This window comes from Podarcis vaucheri (genome assembly GCF_965113315.1).
Source record: "Podarcis vaucheri genome assembly, chromosome: 11".
NCBI classification, from domain to species: Eukaryota; Metazoa; Chordata; class Lepidosauria; order Squamata; family Lacertidae; genus Podarcis; species Podarcis vaucheri.
The window spans coordinates 63,152,510-63,159,942 of record NC_138749.1 but is presented as its reverse complement, the minus strand read 5'-3'; the positions used below and the strand labels follow the sequence as shown (position 1 = coordinate 63,159,942).

General features: G+C 43.1%; 1 long non-coding RNA gene across 1 annotated transcript; it reads left to right on the top strand.

Annotated features, from left to right (window-relative positions):
- Nucleotides 1–6,496: 6,496 nt before the first annotated feature.
- On the top strand, nucleotides 6,497–7,397 carry LOC309514566. The gene is made up of 2 exons (XR_014212067.1): nucleotides 6,497–6,805; nucleotides 7,094–7,397. It is a non-coding gene; the product is annotated as an uncharacterized lncRNA (long non-coding RNA).
- The last annotated feature ends 36 nt before the right edge of the window (nucleotides 7,398–7,433 follow it).

Here is a 7,433-nt window from a genome sequence, read left to right as displayed (position 1 = left end):
TGTTATTTATTTCCCTTTGTGACTTACTTCCTATTAAACATATCAATTTAGAATACATACACACACACACAATTTCATATATAAAACAATTTCAAGTCTAATCATCATCATCATCATCATATATTTCCCCGCCCATCTGGCTGGGTTTCCCCAGCCACTCTGGGCGGCTTCCAGCAAAATATTAAAATACAATAATTCATCAAATAATAAAAGCTTCCCTAACCAGGCTGCCTTCAGATGTCTTCTAAAAGTCAGATAGTTGTTTATTTCTTTGACATCTGGTGGGAGGGCGTTCCACAGGGTGCCACTACCAAGAATACAGATGAAGAAATCTCTAATAAAAAGGCTTGTTGAAAGAGGAAGTTCTGAAAAGATGACTGAAATGGTGTGTATCTGATGTTCAGTGAGAGGCTGTTCCAAAGCATGTTTGCCACCACACTCAAGGCCCAATTCCTACTTCATATAGATGGGGCCTCCAGATAAGATGGGAGCTAAAGGAGGCCCCTCTTTTGCAGAACACAGTTATCTGTTGTATATTGAAGGAGTTAGATAATATTTTAGTTTTCCTGGTCCCAAGCATTGAATATTAATACCAGGACCTTGAATCTACATCCTACCTGGAAGACATGGCATAGCAATTGACCCCAAAGTAGGGTCTGGAAAAGCTAGAGTAGGCATGGATTGATTGATTGATTGATTGATTTCCCCTTTCATTTAAATAAAGAAGCCTGCAGGTTGGTATAACCATGTCAATAATATGCAAGCTCAACAGCAAATAAGTAATTGCAGTACCATAAATCACCTATGGTGTGTTCATTAGGAAACGCATGAGTATACAGACATGGAAAATAACAGATTTTCGGCAGGAAAACTGTGCAGGGGGGAAGGGTTCCCTCCTCCTCTTACACCATGGTCCTAATCCAGGGCTGCTTTTTGAACAGAAAAATATGCTGGGAATTCTAATCACAGAACTACCGCATCACATTCATCTGATCTGCTATTCTTACTGCATTCATTGAAACGTGGGGCTCAGTGCTTCTTTCTTTGGAGGTGAGTCCCATAGGCCCACATTCAAAAGGGTTTAAGTCCAAGAACCCAGATATAGGGTTGCAGTTTTACCATGGCTGACCAGCTTGATTGTGACTTTTATGTTTGAACATTCAAATTCATATACCCCATGTATCCAAAGTAGTAGCACCAGACACCCAGGCTGTGTGACAGCATTGAGAATTAATATGAGGAAGGGCCCATTCTGCCATTTTGAATAACTAGCGGAATAGCAAATCACATAGTGCCCAACAAGCCAGTTCGAGGATGCCTGCACAATCCCATAAAAGAGAAGTCTGCCTCCAGATCTGCTGCACATGCCTTGTTCTACTTCCTTGGTCTTATTAGCATTAGAACACCAAAACACTTAGACTTTTTTTTACTTCACTTTCATTGTGAAGTAAATTTAAACTTGTATGCAAATGCTTGACTGTGAAGAACCTGAACCTGGAGCAAATACATGAGCAAGTCAGCAAATTACCCCCCAAAGTCACAGTAAACAGCAATGATGGTTCCTCTTTGTTTATACTGCAGCGAAAGCAGACATGCATCACATCACTTGTTTCACTGGAATCCCAGCACTTAAGTTTAACACCAAAATTATGCAGTTTTAGTATATAGTATTTATTATAGAGTAACCAACCTGCAAGTTAGGCACTTATGGTCTGCCAGAGGGGAAACACCTTTCATCTCTACACTTTCTCAGCAAACATTTAATTGTAGGATACAATGGAAATGTTTGACTGACTGACATAAATACACAGTAAACTGTTGTAAACAGAATTATCCATTTTTTAAAAGATACCAGTCATTGCTTTAAAAAAATATGTCCACACAGAGTCTGAGAGTTCAACGAGACATGGCATTAAAAAATAGGTGTAAATCAGTTCTGAACAACAGCTCCAGGGGAGGGGTGTGTGTTTTCATCCTTTCCTTGGTTTAATCCTTTCCTATGGTTCAAGACATTTTACTGACTGAGGAAGAAGAGCAAATAGCATCCCCACGCCAAGTTGCATAATACTAAAGGCTGGTCAGGTTATTCTGGCTTCAGAGGCAGAAAATCCCACAAGCAGCTCTTCCTCTTCTGCCAGCAAAAAATGCAAGAAAAAAAATTAACTTGTATACTCATAAGCCAGTCCCATTGTGTATATTGCATGAGTAGTATTTTTTATTTTTTCATTAATTTATATATTCATACACATGTGCTTCAAGGTAGTTTACTTAAATGGGGAGATGGGCAGCTTTAAAAACTGTAGCAATGCAGAGTAAGCACCTACCTTTTCACTCAGCTGTTGTTGATTTATTACACACACACACACACACACACACACACACACTGCAGTAGTGCTTCCATGAACTTCTTTTTAAAAAAATTATAAAATACAAAAAGCATTGCAATATTGCGAAACAGGAATGCATTTAAAGGATTAGGCTTTTGTTTTATTTTTAAATCCTTGCCTGGCACTGTAAGGACAGCAATGTTGGTGACAGAAATTCTCTGGAGAGGAAAGTTCATATATGGTGAACTTAACTTTAGCGGCACCTACAGAAGAGCCTCAAAACATCTCTGAATACATAGGCAGGTTGAAATGGAAGCACGGGCTCCTTCAGAGCACAAAGGGCTTCAAGGAGAACCTGAGGGCGCAAGGATGCTGTTGGAGGCCAGCTCTCCTCAGCCAGAGGTGGCGGGAGCTCTGCCCCAACTGGAGGGCACAGGTCTCCCACCCTCGCTTTAATGGGAGGCACCAGCATTTGGCCTGGCACTCAGAAGTGGTCTGTCGGCTGGAGCAGTTCTTTAACAGCCAGCAACATTTCAAAGTGAACAGGCACAGAGAGGAACCTAGCAGCTGTAGTCAGGACCAACTGTATTTTCTGAACGGACTTTGAAGGCAGCCCCATGTACACTGCATTACAGAAGCCATGCCTAAATGTGACCAGGACACGACTCACTGCAGTGAGACTCTTTGTCCAGGAAAGGCTGCTGCAGGTGCACAAGTCTAAACTGATGAAAATACTGCTTGCCACAGAGGCCACACGGACCTCCCACAGCAAGACTGGGTCCAGGAGTGCTCCCCCCAGACTGGGAACTTCATCCTTTTGGGCAGTGCGACTCCAGCCACAGCAGACTGAGCAGTGTCTCCCTAAACAGACAAACTCATAGAACCTGCCTTGTTAGCACTGAGTTCCAGTCTGTGGCCCAACATATCAGCCAGCTCAAATCATGTTATTCACTAGCAGCTAGACACAGCACCTATGGTTTTCTTGAAAATAAAGTGTGAAAAAGAAAGATTTCCTAACTGGAATGCAAAACACTATACATTGAAATGGAAACAGGGACTAAATTGTAATGTACAGTATCTGAAGTGCTTATCTGCTTTTTTATTTTATTTTATAAAAATAACAGGTTACCAAGAGCAGAGCTAAGAAGGCACTGCCACCTCCCAATATTAGAATTATGACCTTTAATTTACAGCTTTCACCTTGAGAGCATAGATTGACAATAAAGGTGTGAGTGGTCACATAGACCTAAATGCAAGGATAGGGCCAGATGATTACAGTTTAGCATGTAAATACAGGTATAAAATTGGGTTTTCTAATGTGTCTGGCCTAGAAGCTCAACAGCAACCAAGGTTATCAAAGGACCAACACTCAAATTATGCTGGTACCTGTCTCTTCAAATTTTCATGGCAGCTAAATTTATACATTCTAAATGGCTGTGCTAGTGGAGATATTCCTGGGGAATATACTTTCTTGTCAGGGTCAAAAACCAGTACAGTGGTCCCTCGGGTTAAGTACTTAATTTGTTCCGGAGGTCCGTACTTAACCTGAAACTGTTCTTAACCTGAAGCACCACTTTAGCTAATGGGGCCTCATAGTTGCTGAGCCCGAGTTGCCCTGCCCTTGCATGAAGTCTTGAGTTTGCAATTTTGGGAGAGGGGAGACTGCCCGCTGGGGGGCAGGCGGGCTGGGGAGGTCCCCTAGATTGAGAGGACCTAGGCTTCAGCCTACTTAGCCTATACAGTGGTACCTCGGGTTAAGTACATAATTCGTTCCAGAGGTCCGTTCTTAACCTGAAACTGTTCTTAACCTGAAGCACCACTTTAGCTAATGGGGCCTCCTGCTACCGCCGTGCTGCCAGAGCATGATTTCTGTTTTCATCCTGAAGCAAAGTTCTTAACCTGAAGCACTATTTCTGGGTCAGCGGAGTCTGTAACCTGAAGCGTATGTAACCTGAAGCATATGTAACCCGAGGTACCACTGTGCAATTGACTACATGCTGTTTGATAGCGAATTACTAGCAAAAACTGTGTGATTACAAGTCCTTCCATATGTAGAGGGGGATCACTTCCCCTTATACCTTCAGGTATCCCTCAAAAGCAAGACAATCTTTCTTAAAACAGTATACCCCACAGAGATTACTGCTTTAGAGCACCCTGGATGGCGGGTCAAATAGACCCCCACACTTTACAACAAAATCCTAAAGAGATTTCAGCTTCTGAAAATCTGTGCACACTCAAATGGCTCTGGGAACAATTCTAACCCAGAGGACCCACTTTTTGAATACGAGCGCCTGCTCCATCATTTAAAACCCCACCTCTTTAACACCTCAGAGAAGACGCCATCTAAACCTATAACAGTAAATAAACCCTGGTTTGATCACACCTGTTTGCAGGCCAAGAAAGCCTTGCAAAACGCTTATAAGGCCGCCCTGACATCTGATAACCATGCTAGGCAGCAAGCGTATCTCTCTGTTCGTGCCCTAAAAAAAGAATACAAAGACCTGATAACCTGCCAAAAGAACGTTTATAGCAGAAAGTGCTGGTCAGAACTAATTATTGCGGCAAAAGCAAAAAACCAGACATTATTTTGGAAACTGGTTACGTCTGGCTCGCATAAAGCTTCCTCCCCCTTATCCTCACATATTCCACCTGAAAGATGGGTCACCTTTTTCCAATCTACGTATGAGGACGTTGAACATCCCATCCAGGAGCAGGAAATACAGCAGCTGGCTAAATGGCCGGCAGTATTGGCAACAGAAGTGAAATCATACACAAACCAACTGAAAATGGCCAAAGCCCCTGGCCCAGATGGTATCCTTCCAGAAATGATAAAATCACAGGCGGACTGTGGGCTCCTTTTCTAGCCACCCTTTCTACCCATGTAGATGATATTGGCCACTTCCCAGGGGTTGGGGAACAGCCATAGTGGTTCCATTCTATAAAAAGGACAACAGAAGGGATCCAGCGAATTATAGGCCGATCAGCTTATTAAGTGTGATAAGCAAACTTTATACAAAGCATTTACTTGAAAAGTTCAAAGAGTGGCTAGAAAACAAAGACATTCTGGCAGTAGAATTAAGCGGGCTTCAGACCCGGCAGGTCCACGATAGACCACTGTTTAACATTACAACATCTGATAGAAAAATACAAATCAGGGGGGCAGGCTTCACTCTTTGCCGCTTTTGTAGATCTAAAAGCAGCCTTTGACACAGTCCCGAGAACCAGACTATGGGACAGACTTCGGGCCACTACCATTGATAGAAGGCTATTGTACTTAATACAGGCCATTCACTCAAACACGGCCCTTAGAGTCAGATGTAGCCGCTTAGGGCACCTAACAGACCCCATTAGAACCTTTAAGGGAGTACGGCAAGGGTCACTTTGGGCCCCCTTACTATTTAATTTCTATCTAAATAGCCTAGTAAGTACTCTCAATAACCCTGAACCCCATCCCCCGAAGATAGCAAATCAGCACATCACAGTTCTGCTATACACAGATGATGCAGTAATAATACTCTCTAGAACCGCTGTAGGGCTCAGAAGAATGCCTTAAAATAAATTATCAGAAGACCAAGATTCTCGCTTTTGGGGAAAACCAAAGCCCAGAAGCTGGCAACTTCAAGGTCACAAATTAGAACAAGTTTCGAGACACAAGTATCTAGGAAAGACGGTCCAGGCCTCAGGATCCAACAAAATCCATATAAATTCCATCAGGAGTGTTGGGAAAAGATCTGCAAACTGTAACCTTAAATTCTTTAGAACTTAAGGAGGCTTTTTCGTCCCCACGGCCCTTAAACTATATAAGGCCAAAATGTTGGCACAGCTCCTTTATGGATCCTTCTTGGGCCCGCCATCCTCTTCCTTCACTCCCCCTGAGAGAGTTCAATCCAAACTCCTCAGAGCCCTCCTATAAGTCTGTTAAGTTGTGGGTGAACATATCAGACGACTCAGCAATTCTTCAAACAGCTCTTGCTTATTCACAGGCCAGGACAGAACTAAACTGAAGGGTTCAGCCAGCCTGCTTATATAGAGCTCCAGTACAACGTAACTGTAACAACTTTCTAAAACTATCCAATCACTGAACGTCACTTTCAATCCCTTATTTGCATAATTATCTACAGTATCCTCCTGCTGGCCCAGGGTGAGAACTTCAGTACATAACAAAGTCCCCAGATGCTTTTCAAATGCATGGGTCAGATTAGAAACAGGGATGATGAGAGTAGAGGCTTATATTAGTTTAACATCAATCTATAATCGGCTGACACTGAAATTGCTACCCTGAGGAATAGCCCCACTGATTCTATGCGACCGGTTCAAGTCTGGCTGGCAGACAGCAGTTCTGAACACTCTCCAGAAATTGGGCTTTGCTCCACAAGCCCTTCTAAACTTGGGCCTGTGGTCAAGCAAAGAATCATGGACCCAGAGAGACAACAGGGCTGCTTGAGGCCCCCCAATTGTATAATCATAGAAAATGAGAGGTATGTTGCGGCCCTGGCAGCATGCCTCTATTTTCTCCTATCAAGAAACATGAGAAGGGCCTTTAGCCGGAAGCTGGGCCTTGCCCTCACCGGTTTTGGAAGGAGCATTTGGAAAAGTCCCATATGCTCAGAGACTTTGCGCCTGCCCATTAGGGGAAATAGGAGGCCCCAAACATTTATTCTTTAGATGTCCCTTTTATGACGAGGCACGCAGCGATATCATTGACCCCCAGCTGGTGAGGCTTGCTGACCTTCCGGATAAATCTAAACTCAATTTTCTCCTCTTAGGCAAAGACCACAAGACCACCTGGATGGTCGCCAGATTCTGCACGCAGATTTGCAGGCGCAGACCACCCCCCAAAACACATTCTTTCACTAGGAAAACAGTCGAAGTCAGCCTCCAGGGTGTCAGGGCCAATTTGTATGGTAGCCCAAATTTTTAGGTCTTTATGTGTATATGTGCTTATCTTAGATTTTAATCTTTAAGCTGTTGTATACTGCTTTAAATGTATATTTTATTCGTGTGAAAGCTGTCCCAGTTGTGCTTTTCGAGCTGGTCTTTGACTGTAATAAATTATGATGAGTGGTCACATATATGATGGCCTTTTAGTGTTCTGGTCAATAGCAT